The sequence below is a fragment of the Eptatretus burgeri genome, chromosome 7 (assembly GCF_056783735.1).
Source record: "Eptatretus burgeri isolate ZD-2024b chromosome 7, Ebu_testis_v1, whole genome shotgun sequence".
Lineage (NCBI taxonomy): Eukaryota > Metazoa > Chordata > Myxini > Myxiniformes > Myxinidae > Eptatretus > Eptatretus burgeri.
In genome coordinates this window covers 29,700,158-29,712,458 of record NC_140967.1, presented here as the reverse complement: position 1 = coordinate 29,712,458, position 12,301 = coordinate 29,700,158, and the positions used below count along the sequence as shown (strand labels likewise).

The following is a 12,301-nucleotide window of genomic DNA, read 5'->3' as shown; positions in this document are numbered from 1 at the left end:
TGGAATGGCTGCCATACATGTGGAGATGCTGATTTAAAAAATAAATTTGGAGTGGTCTCTTATTTTTTTCCAGAGCTGTATATATCTTATGGTTTTGCTCCTTCTGCCATCTCACTTCTCCTACAGCCCCTGTCCTTCCTGGTCACACATGTTCTTACACATGTTCTTACAGAAACCCTTTCCTTATTTCGCTCCCAAAGTCCAAACTCACTGCTCACTTCCATTCTTTCGTAAAGCTCTTTCTCTCCCATGGAACTGTCTTCCTGAGTCCATTGTTACACACTCTTCCTTCCCTACAGGGTTTCAAGTCTGCTCCCCCACCACCACCTCATGGTCTCTTCCATTTTTACTGCTGACCTATACTGCTGACAGCATCGTGAAAGCAAGGAGGGCAAAACACAAACACTATTCTGGAAAATTGAGGAAGAAGTAGAGTGAGAATGCAAGCACAGATAGGGAATGAAAGAAAGAAGAAAAGACCACTCATTTTTTTCAGCTATAAATGCAACAACAAATTCGTGAAAATCAGAAATGTAAAATTAATTTCACAAGAAGATGATGAGGCAGATGTGGAAGAGGAAGATGATGATCGAAGAAGAAGTACAACGAGGAAAAAGAAGATTGAATACGAAGATCAAAGAAGAAGAAGAGATGAGGAATGTAAATGAATTCAAAATTTTCATCTTACAATTACACTCACCTGCAATTACAGTACTCCCCGTGACTAAATAATTCACTCAAATGGAATAATAAACTTAAGCAAAATTAAAAATCAATCGAAGAAGTTATCTGCATAAGACTACCAAAGGGTGTATGATGATTATTTGGATTTGCCAAAGTTCACATCAATACTTGGCTTGGGTGGCTGTTTGGAGGAGGATGACTCCATCGACAAGTCAAACCATGAACGCAATGAGCACAAGGGGTTATACAGGCAAAGAAAGAGAAAAAAAAAATGACCGTTTTTACAGCCATTTTTCCCTGCTGTGCAGGGGTTTGGCTTTTTCTTGAGGCAATGTTTTATGGCCGGATGCCCTTCCTGACGCCAACCCTGGTCGCCTCTTACGACACACAGGGATATGGTATACCTATTCTAACTGGGGCATACACCGGGACCAGTACACTGGTACTCACTTCGCCGACCTCAGATGGATGACAGGCTGAGTCAACCCCCTGGTGTTAATTCAGCAGCCAACGGGGCTTGAACTCAGGACCCTGGGATCCCAAGCCGCCACCCTAACCACTAAGCCAACACCAGGCTTAGGCAAAGAAAGAGAGAATTATGGAAATACAAATGGAGGTGGAATGAAAGAAATTGAGCAATCCCTTTTTCTAATACACATAAAACAATAATGTACCTAAAGAGCCATCTACTTATTATGTACAGAAATATGCACGATTTACAGTACACTGGAACTTTGTACACCATCTATTTGTTATGTACAGAAATATGAACGATTTACAGTATGATGGAACTTTGTATTTACGATTTGTATTCTCTGCGGTTCATAAAACTTCAGCGTACAGAAAGCCTTTGTTTTCAATATAAAAGGGCAGCTGGGGTACGAGTTCAGTGGGCCAAGTTATATTATGAAAACAACTTTTACAGAACAAAACCAGAATGGCACTCGGTGGAGCGCACACCTCTGCTATGCAAAGCCTGATCATGAGAACATATCAGGCGCAATGCATTTTTGAACTATCATGTTATATATCGTTTTTGGCCCCATCTCTCAATGGTGAAGAACCACTTTTGGAATTAAATAATTCTCGTATCCGGATCTGGATTTGGATCTTCACCAACATCAAATTAATTTGTCTTTGTTACACATACAACCTGTCCACCAAGTTTCACCCGAAACAATCTACAGCTTTTTGAGATATCATGATAGATATCAGTTTAGCCCTGTCTCTCAATGGTGAGGAATCACTTGAAAAATTATAGTAACCGGATCCAGATCCAGATCTTCACAAAAATCGAATCAGTTCATCCATGTCACACACCCAACCTGCCCACCAAATTTCATCAGAATCCGTCCAAAACTTTTTGAGCTATCCTGCACACAAACAAACAAACAAGAAAGATGTCATGCTGAGCACAACACTTGCAACCCCCCCCCCCAAAAAAAAATTGACATCAAAAATAATTGGTGGTTGAATTCAATGACCAAATATGCAACTCCTCTTCAATTTTCAAGTCAATTCGGATGAAAATTGAGGATTTCAGAAATACCGCCTGAGCTGTTTACCTTGGGCATATGTTGACCTTTTGGTCGACATTGACCTCAAAAATAATTGACTAGTTGAATTCAGTGACCTGAAATATAAATCCTCTTCAAATTTCAACTCAATGGGATGAAAATTGAGGATTTTAGAAACACCACCTGAGTTGATGACTTTGGGCCTATGTTCACCTATTGGTCTGTGTTGACCTCAAAAATAATTGGCTGGTTGAATTCAGTGACATGAGATACATGTCCTCTTCAAATTTCAAATCAATCGGATGAAAATTGAGGATTTTAGAAATCTCACCGAAGTTGTTGACCTCTGGCCTATGTTCACCTTTTGACCTCAAAAACAATAGGCTTCTTCCTTACAACAAACTCTACCATGTGGTGAAGTTTCGTGAAAATCAGTTTAAAATTGTTACCTGCAGGCAATAAACAGACAAACAGGCAGACCGAGACTGTCTGTCTGTTTGACAGACAGAATAACAAAATCGACTGACCGATATACTTGAAAAATCTTCGATTTTGCAAGTAACAAGAATAAGACTTCATGCCAAGCACCATACTTGCAAAATTGCTGAAACAAATTTGACCTCAAAAAAGAAAAAAAGGAATTGGTTGGTCAATTCAATTACCAAATATGCAATTCCTCTTCAAATTTCAAATGAATCGGATGAAAATTGACAATTAGAAATTCTGTCGCTGTTGACCTCAAAAATAATTTGGCTGCTTGAATTCAGTGATCTGAAATATAAATCCTCTTCAAATTTCAATTCATTCGGATGAAAATTAAGGATTTTAGAAATACCACCTTAGTTGTTGAACTTTGGCCAATGTTGACCTTTTGGTCAATGTTGACCGAAAAAAATAATTGGCTGGTTGAATTCAGTGACCTGAAATATAAATCCTCTTCAAATTTAAAGTCAATCGGATGAAAATTGAGGATTTTCGAAATCCCACCAAAGTTGTTCACCTTTGGCCTTTGTTGACCTTTTGACCTCAAAAACAATAGGCTTCTTTCTTATGACAAACTCTACCATGTGGTGAAGTGTTGTGAAGATCGGTTTAAAATTGGACCTGGATATGATAAACAGACAGACAGAATAACAAGAAAAAGACCGTGCAGAGCACGATACTTGCGAAATCCACCTCCCTCTTCAAAGGTTGCCATGGATTCATGAAATTGTTCGTTTCATTAAGATTAAAATTCACAATCTTAATCAAAGTTGAGGTCAATCGGATGAAAATATATTATTTTTCAGATTGAAATTGATTAATTTAGAAGTTTGACGTTTGGCCTCAAAAACCGTTGGTTTCCAAATTCAGCGATGAACTATGCAATTGCTCCTTATTTGTCAGGTTAATTAGAAGAAAATTGATGATGTTTCAGATAAAAATTGATGATTTTAGAAGTTTGACCTTGAGTTGACCTTTGACCTTTTGACCTCAAAAATAGTTGGCTTCTCAATTCAGTGATGCAATATGCAAATCTTGTTCAAATTTCAAGTCAATCAGATGAAAATTGAAGATTTTTTAAAATAAAAATTGGTGATTTTAGAAGTTTGACCTTGAGTTGACCTTTGACCTGTTAACCTAAAACAAAGTTGGTTTCCTAAATCAGTGACGCAATATGCAAGTCTTGTTCAAATTTCAAGTCAATCGGATGAAAAATGGCGATTTGAGAAATTTTACCTCAACATGACCTTTCACCTTTGACCTCTATCCCTCAATGGTGAATAATCATTTTTAAAATTCTAGCAGCCGGATCTGGATCTGGATCTGGATCGTCACCAAAATCTCATCAGTTTGTCCTTGTTACACACCAAACTTGTTCACAAAATTTCATCTAAATCCATCTACAACTTTTTGAGATATCCTGTGCACAAACAAACAAACAAACAAACAGACAAACAAGTAGTCATAGACTGGTACTTACGAAATCGTCAACCTGACCTCTGACCATGTCTAATAAAAGCTGTCTCTAGAGAAGGTAGCGACGCAAACCAGAAGTTTCTACGATGATTCTGTACCAAACCATCAAAAATCGAATGTTTGACCTCACTGTGACCTTGACCTTTGACCGATTTTGACCAAAATCTAATCAGCGCTAGCCATCACCCTCCTAAATCACTTGTTGTAATTTGACATTGGTAGCTTCTTCCGTTCGAGTTATCGTGCCTACAAACAAACAAACACGCACACAAACAAACACACAAACAGATGATGGAAGTCATCAATATACTTACGAAATCTTTAGATTTCGTAACAGACAGACAGACAGAAAAGGGGTGAAAACATAACCTCCTTCATCTTTGGTGTTGGAGGTAAATATATATATATATATATATATATATATATATATATATATATATATATATATATATATATATATATATATATATATATATATATATATATATATATATATATGAAATGCGCCAAAATTGAACACCATGAAAACATAGGTATGGTGTTAACTGAAGTTCGAGGCATGACACAAAGGCTCCTTTTTTCACTGGCATATACCACTTGCATCGAGAGGCACACAACTGCTATCAGCTTATAAGTTTGATAGGCTGAGTCAATCCACCTGATGTTATTGTGGCACAGCTCTGGTTTAAACTTAGGACTCTAAGATCCTAAACTAACCGCCTTAACCACTAGGCTACCACTGGGCATGGAAAAGAGCTAACATTACAAAATAACCTGTATTGCCAAAGATGGAAAGTAGTTAAGGTATATGTAAAAGAAGAAATAAAAAGAGGACACGAATATAATACAGTGCAATTAACCCTTGGAGCACAGTCAAGGTAATCATAAAGAAGTGGAAGGGGTATGGTACCACCAGGACCCTGCCAAGATCGAGCCATCCTTTCAAACTGGATGAACAAACAAGGAGACTGATCAGAGAGGCCACCAAGAGGCCAATGGTAACTTTGAAAGAGTTACATGCCTTTATGGCAAAGACTGGTCACTGTGTGCATGTGACAACAATATCCCAAGCACTCCACAAGTCTGGCTTATATGTTAGGGTGGCAAGAAGGAAGCCATTACTCAAAAAATCCCACCTTGAGTCAGGTTGGAGGTATGCAAAAAAAAAACACTCCGGAGATACTGAGCCATGTAGCAAAAGGTTTTGTGGTCTGATGAAACCAAGATGGAACTTTTTGGTCTAATTGCAAAACGTTACATTTGGCACAAACCCAACACAGCGCATCACCCAAAGAACACCATCCCAACTGTGAGGCATGGTGGTAGCAGCGTTTTGTTATGGGGATGTTTCTCATCAGCAGGGACTGGGGCAGTTGTCGGGATAGAAGGGAAAATGGATGGAGCAAAAATACAGAAAAGTTCTCGAGGAAAACCTGCTGCCATCTGCACGAAAGCTGATATTGGGATGGAAGTTCACCTTTCAGCATGACAATGACCCGAATCACACAGCCAAAGCTACATTGGAGTGGCTAAGTAACAAAAAGATAAAATGTCCTTGAGTGGCCCAGTCAGAGCCCCGACCTAAATGCAATCGAAAATCTGTGGCATGACTTGAAGATTGCTGTCCATCAACACTCACCACGCAACTTGACTGAGCTCAAACTGTTTTGTGCAGGAGAATGGGCAAATGCTGCTGAATAAAGATGTGTAAAGTTGGAAGAGATCTATCCCAACAAGACTCACGGCAGTAATTGCTGACAAAGGTGCTTCCACCAAGTATTAACTCAGGGGAGTGGACACTTATCCAACCAAGATATTCTAGTTTTGTATTTTTAATTAATTTTCTGAAATTTGTAGAATTTGTTTTTCAATTGGAAGTTTGAGTTATGATGTGTAAATAAAGGTGGGAAAAGTCTGATTTAATGCAATTTAATTCCAGGATATAAGGCAACAAAAGGTGAAAAAAATTTAAGGGGGTGAAGCTGTGACTGTTCCTGTGAAGTAATTTCATATAGGCACTGTACATCTTGCTCCACAACCCCCACTCATACTCCGCAAAAACTCTCCACAGAAACAAACAGAACAGCCACTCGGTGAAAATTGTGAACTGTTGGCGATTGACCGACAGACAGACAGACAGAATAACAAAATCGACGAACCAATATACTTGAAAAATCTTCGATTTTGCATGTAACAAACAAACAAGCCAGTAGGCGACGAGGGATCCGTGAGGATCGAAGCGTTGGATACGATGCTTTTCATTCTGACCGATCCACCGACGAAGATTCATTGCCAAGACGTATTGGTTCACATACAATTGTTCCTCTGCCTGGCAAGATTTTTCCTATTGCGTATTTTGCCAACTGGCACTCCTCACAGGACTACCGTTTGAAAAATAAAACCTAAATCAAAAATCGGCTCGAGTAAAATTTTCTAAATATCTCGAAGTGTTTAATTCCGAAGTCTCGTTTCTCCACATTCAAAATTGTAGGACAAGTATTGGAAATAGTGAACGTAGGTCGAGAAAAAGTATTTTTATTTCAGCCCCGACACCCTTGGTGATCGAATCTGGAAAAATGCTGCAGTTCAATATTGGAGTAGTTATTAAACTCTATCCATACACCGAATTTGAACGTTCCGCCGTCGACGGTTTCCGAGGTCAAGGTCACTTAACATATTCCCTGGTTCACCACCTTTCCGCATTCGGAGGGCTGCTATTCGGAAACTATGAGAAATAGAGGAACGTTATGCTGTCGCGATTACTCGATGGGGATGCAAGGAATAGGCAGGAGTTGGTCAGGTCGCTCTACCTATCATAGAAGCCGCGCTACGTCAGTTACCGTTTGGGTTCTTAAAACGCGGTCTTTCGGCCGCTGCATAGCAACGGGTGGTTGCTTAAGGCCCAGTCACACCTTGACGTTTGAGCCAGATTATGCCGAGTTTTGAGAAATTTGTCTAAAACGCTGGCACACGTCGAATACGTTATGGGTAAGTTTTGGAAACATTGAGAGCACGCTGAAAAACACTGCCATACGTCGTAGTACGCTGGCTTTCATCATTGTACTTTGCGGTTGTCCTCAAATTTTAGCATGCTTGAAATTTTACGACTTATGCCAGCGTATGACACAAGTTCTGCTACGCTGGCCATAAGTTGTAGGCACGTTATGAGATCGTTGACACACGTTACTTGTAAGTTAATCATAAGTCAAAACACGTCGAGGTAATGTTTAGCGTACCCGAAACTTATTTCTAACCTATGAGTAACGTGTTGTAGGCACGTTACGCGATTGTTGACACACATCCACAAACGTTACTTGTAAGTTACTCATAAGTTGAAACATGTCAAGGTAATGGTTAGCATCAGTGTTCCAGACTCCCTGGTTTTTTTTTTTTTCTTCAGTATGACGGTGATGTTGACACTTCGATTTCTAGTGCGGTTATGATTTAAATCGTTGCGCGGCAGCCTCTTAATTATATTATATTATAACCGCACTAGATATCGAAGTGTCAACATCACCGTCATACCGAAGGAAAAAAAAACCAGGGAGTCTGGAACACTGATGCTAACCATTACCTCGACGTGTTTCGACTTATGAGTAACTTACAAGTAACTTTTGTCGACGTGTGCCAACGATCGCATATCGTGCGTACAACTTATTCCCATTGCATGCGGAACGTGTGAGGCATACGGCAAGTATGTCGTAAAAATTTTAACACGTTTAAAATTTCAAGACGTACTCCACTTACTACAACGTATGATAGCATACTTTAGCGTTCTATTCACGTATACCAAACTTACCCATACCGTATTCGATGTGCGCCAGCGTTTTAGACACAATTTTCAGAGGTCGGCATACGCTGCAAGATCGCCAAGGTGTGACTGCGATGTTGACACTTCCATTTCTCCGGCGGTTATGATTTGAATCGTTGTGCAGCAGCCTTTTAATAGGCTACTTCACGTCATCGTCGGCGATACGTGCAGCGTGCTATGCATAAGTTAGACTATCGTTGGGTATAGGTTGTGAACGCCGACAACAGGCTAAGCATTCGTTGGTATAAGTTATCTATAAGACAACGAAACGTTCTCTGTCTGTTACTAATACGTTATGCATACGACCAACTCGTTATGAATACGTCCAAATCTTTAAAAAACACATCAAAAGTTCAGCATAAGCCAGCGTTTTACATACATTTTGATACGTTGCCATTGCTGGCTAAAACGTCAAGGTGTGACTGGGCCTTTAGCAACGAAACTCAAACGCACACACTCCCAGCCCATATGGCACCTGTTCGCCAAGTGTCATCGAAATCGGTTTGCTGGTTTGTGCTGTGGAGCCTCGCGGTGCAGACACACACACACACACACACACACACACACACACACACACACACACACACACACACACACACACTGAAAACCCGACAATAACGGATATCTAACGAATCCCAAAAGACAAAGGGGTGAGGACATAACCTCCTTCACCTTCGGTAGCAGAGGCACTTGGTAGAGCACATACCTCCACCAGGCTGAACAGTTTACGTTTTGTATCCCACTGATAGGCCGGATCTGAATTTGTTCCTGAACCAAAATCTAATCGGCTTGTTCTCACTTTCCCAACACATCCACCAAGTTTTGTCACAACTCGTCCACAACGTTTTGAAATATCATGCTATATATCGGTGTTGGTTCCATCTTGTAATGGTGAAGAATCCCTTGAAAAATTAAAAATTCTCGTATTCGGATCCAGATCTTCACCAAAATTTAATTACTTCGTCCTTGTCACACATTTCGGCCGAATCTGTCCATAACTTTTTGAGATATCCTGCTCACAGACAGACAGACAGACAGACAGACAGACAGACAGACGGACAAACAGAGGTGAAAACATAACCTCCATCCATCCACCTTCAGAGACCGAGATAATTTTTTCAGGTTGGATTTCAGTTTGGGAATAAGGTAGGAATATGAGGGAGTAGATCAGGTGAATAAGCTGGATGCAGACAATTTGGAAGCGATAATTCCTTCGCAGCATCTGTTGTAACTTGTGTGGAATGTGCAAACCGTGCCTTGTCCTGGAGAAGCCAGACACCTCTTGTGAACTTCATGGGGGTTACTGGCAGACTGCATGTGCCATACAAAAACCTGGATGGAGGAGGGTGGGGGGGGGGGCAGAGCAGAGAGGGGGCAAAGATGCAGAAGGTACTTTGTTCTTTTGATTTGGGATTAAAGTGGTGCACCATGTTTCATCCCGTGTAACAACCTGACCACAGAAAGCCTGTTTACAAAGACAGACATTCACCAAGAAGTTGACGGTGATTTTTCAACCTGGAACTCTTCTGCTCTGGTATTAAATCTCTGCACACCCGTTTTGCTGAGACCTTGTTCATGCAAAATCCATTCAACGGATGTTTGGCTAACACCAGTTATGTACAACAGCAAATTGCCGAATGGTGGCATTGCCATCACTAGTCATGAACATGATTCACCATCTCAGTGGACCTTCTTGACCATGAGCTCCTCCCACCATGTTTGAGTTTACCAAACCACTCCTTAGCCATGCTGTATTGGGTGTCATTTCCCTTGAGATACAAATATTTGATCAAGGCTGGGCATTCAATGCATTCCCTTCATAAAACTGGTGGGGGGGGGGGGCTTTCACTCCAAGCCAGAAACTTATGGATTCCCTCCCTCCCACAGCCCCCTCATAAAATGATGAATTATTGTTTAACAGGATGATCCAACATCACACTTACCTTTCAGCTGTCTAATCTGGGTTCAATTCCGGACTATAACCTGTCAAATTGGTGCCTCGCTGGCAGGGTGATGCATCTCAAAGTGCCTGTCCCTCAGATGGACATTAAGCTGGGTGTCCCATCTGCTAGGATTAGTTGGTGGAGATTAGAGATACCACGGTGTTTTTAGTGAAGAGTTGAGTTATCGTCGGCATCGTGAAAAAAATGATAAATTCCTTCATCTTCAGTGAAACGTCAAACCTAACGAAGTGATTTGTGAAAAAATTGCTCAAAAGCTTTCCCTGGTCGACCCCATGAGAAGGTGAGAATAATTGGGGCCGTTGTATTGTAGTAGTAGTCGTAGTAGTAGTAGTAGTAGTAGTAGTAATAGCTATTAGGATGCATTTCAACAGGAGAAAACCTTAACCAAAATGACTATTATCATTCCTGGAAGAGATCTCCACAGGGAATTGCCACGTACCACAACCCAAAGGGGTGAAATGTAGTGATATGAAGACACTGCTTCTCCCTTAAGGTTTCATCAGCAAGATGTAAAACAGTCAATACAAGAGGGTGTGCGAAAAGGTCTCAAATCCTATGGACACCATAAAGGAGAGGATCGTCCAAAGACGGTCACAGTCCTATGTGAGCATTTCAAAGCATCGGTGTTGGAGATGTGTTTCTGGCTTTAGGTTTTATCAGCAAAACAAAATCAACTTAACATGTAGGAGCAACGTGAATACTAGAGAGAGAGACACAGACGGAGACAGAGACACAGACGGAGACAGAGACAGAGACAGAGACAGAGACAGAGACAGAGACAGAGACAGAGACAGAGACAGAGACAGAGACAGAGACAGAGACAGAGACAGAGACAGAGACAGAGACAGAGAGAAACAGAAAGACAGAGAGAAACAGAAAGAGAGGGAGAGAGAGAGAGAGAGAGAGAGAGAGAGAGAGAGAGAGAGAGAGAGAGAGAGAGAGAGAGAGAGAGAGAGAGAGAGAGAGAGAGAGAGAGAGAGAGAGAGAGAGAGAGAGAGAGAGAGAGAGAGAGAGAGAGAGAGAGAGAGAGAGAGAGAGAGAGAGAGAGAGAGAGAGAGAGAGAGAGAGAGAGAGAGAGAGAGAGAGAGAGAGAGAGAGAGAGAGAGAGAGAGAGAGAGAGAGAGAGAGAGAGAGAGAGAGAGAGAGAGAGAGAGAGAGAGAGAGAGAGAGAGAGAGAGAGAGAGAGAGAGAGAGAGAGAGAGAGAGAGAGAGAGAGAGAGAGAGAGAGAGAGAGAGAGAGAGAGAGAGAGAGAGAGAGAGAGAGAGAGAGAGAGAGAGAGAGAGAGAGAGAGAGAGAGAGAGAGAGAGAGAGAGAGAGAGAGAGAGAGAGAGAGACAGAGAGAGAGACAGAGAGAGAGAGAGAGAGAGAGAGAGAGAGAGAGAGAGAGAGAGAGAGAGAGAGAGAGAGAGAGAGAGAGAGAGAGAGAGAGAGAGAGAGAGAGAGAGAGGGGGGAGACCGACCCATGAAGGTGTTGTGTAGGAGTAAACTGCAGAGTATCAAGTGCAAATTCAGTCAGAGTGTTATTAAACAGATCTCCACAGTCGTTCTCTTTGGTGATATTCACACAATAATCGGGTGGGATATCGTGCTTGACCCACACTGACAGCAATTTCAATTAGATTTAAAAAAACAGTGGCCGCTAGTTTTATACTATACCCCATTAGCTGCACCAAGCCAAACATGGCAATTGTCATTCACTGGTACACACCACACACACTATATATATATATATATATATATATATATATATGAGCCTGGTGTTGGCGCAGTGGATACGGCAGCGGCTTGGGATCCAAAAGGTCCTGAGTTCAAGCCCCGTTGGGCCACTGAATTAATACACCAGGGGGTTGACTCAGCCTGTCATCCTTCTGAGGTCGGCGAAATGAGTACCAGTGTACTGGGCCGGTGTATATCCCGGTTAAAATAGGTGTACCATATCCCTGTGTTGTAAGAGGCGACCAGGGTTGCGTCAGGAAGGGCATCCGGCGTAACGACATGTGCCAAATCACTATGCGGATCAAACGGATGATCCGCTGTGACGACCCCGACCGGGAGCAGCCGAAAGAAGAAGAAGAAGATATATATATATATATATATATATATATATATATATATATATATATATATATATATATATATATATATATATATATATATATATACACACACACACATACATGCTGTGTACATATAATTCTTTACTGCAATATATATATATATATATATATATATATATATATATATATATATACATATATACACACACATGCTGTGTACATATAGTTATTTACTGTAAAGATATATATATATATATATATATATATATATATATATATATATATATATATATATATATATATATATA

General features: G+C 40.8%; 2 protein-coding genes across 2 annotated transcripts in view; both read right to left on the bottom strand.

The window, feature by feature from the left end:
- Positions 1-12,301, bottom strand: part of LOC147022917 (uncharacterized) — a 395,784-nt gene that overhangs the window by 167,387 nt on the left and 216,096 nt on the right. The window lies entirely within an intron of this gene.
- The window catches only part of LOC147022920 (copine-4-like), a 263,594-nt gene that overhangs the window by 250,101 nt on the left and 1,192 nt on the right, over positions 1-12,301 (bottom strand). The window lies entirely within an intron of this gene.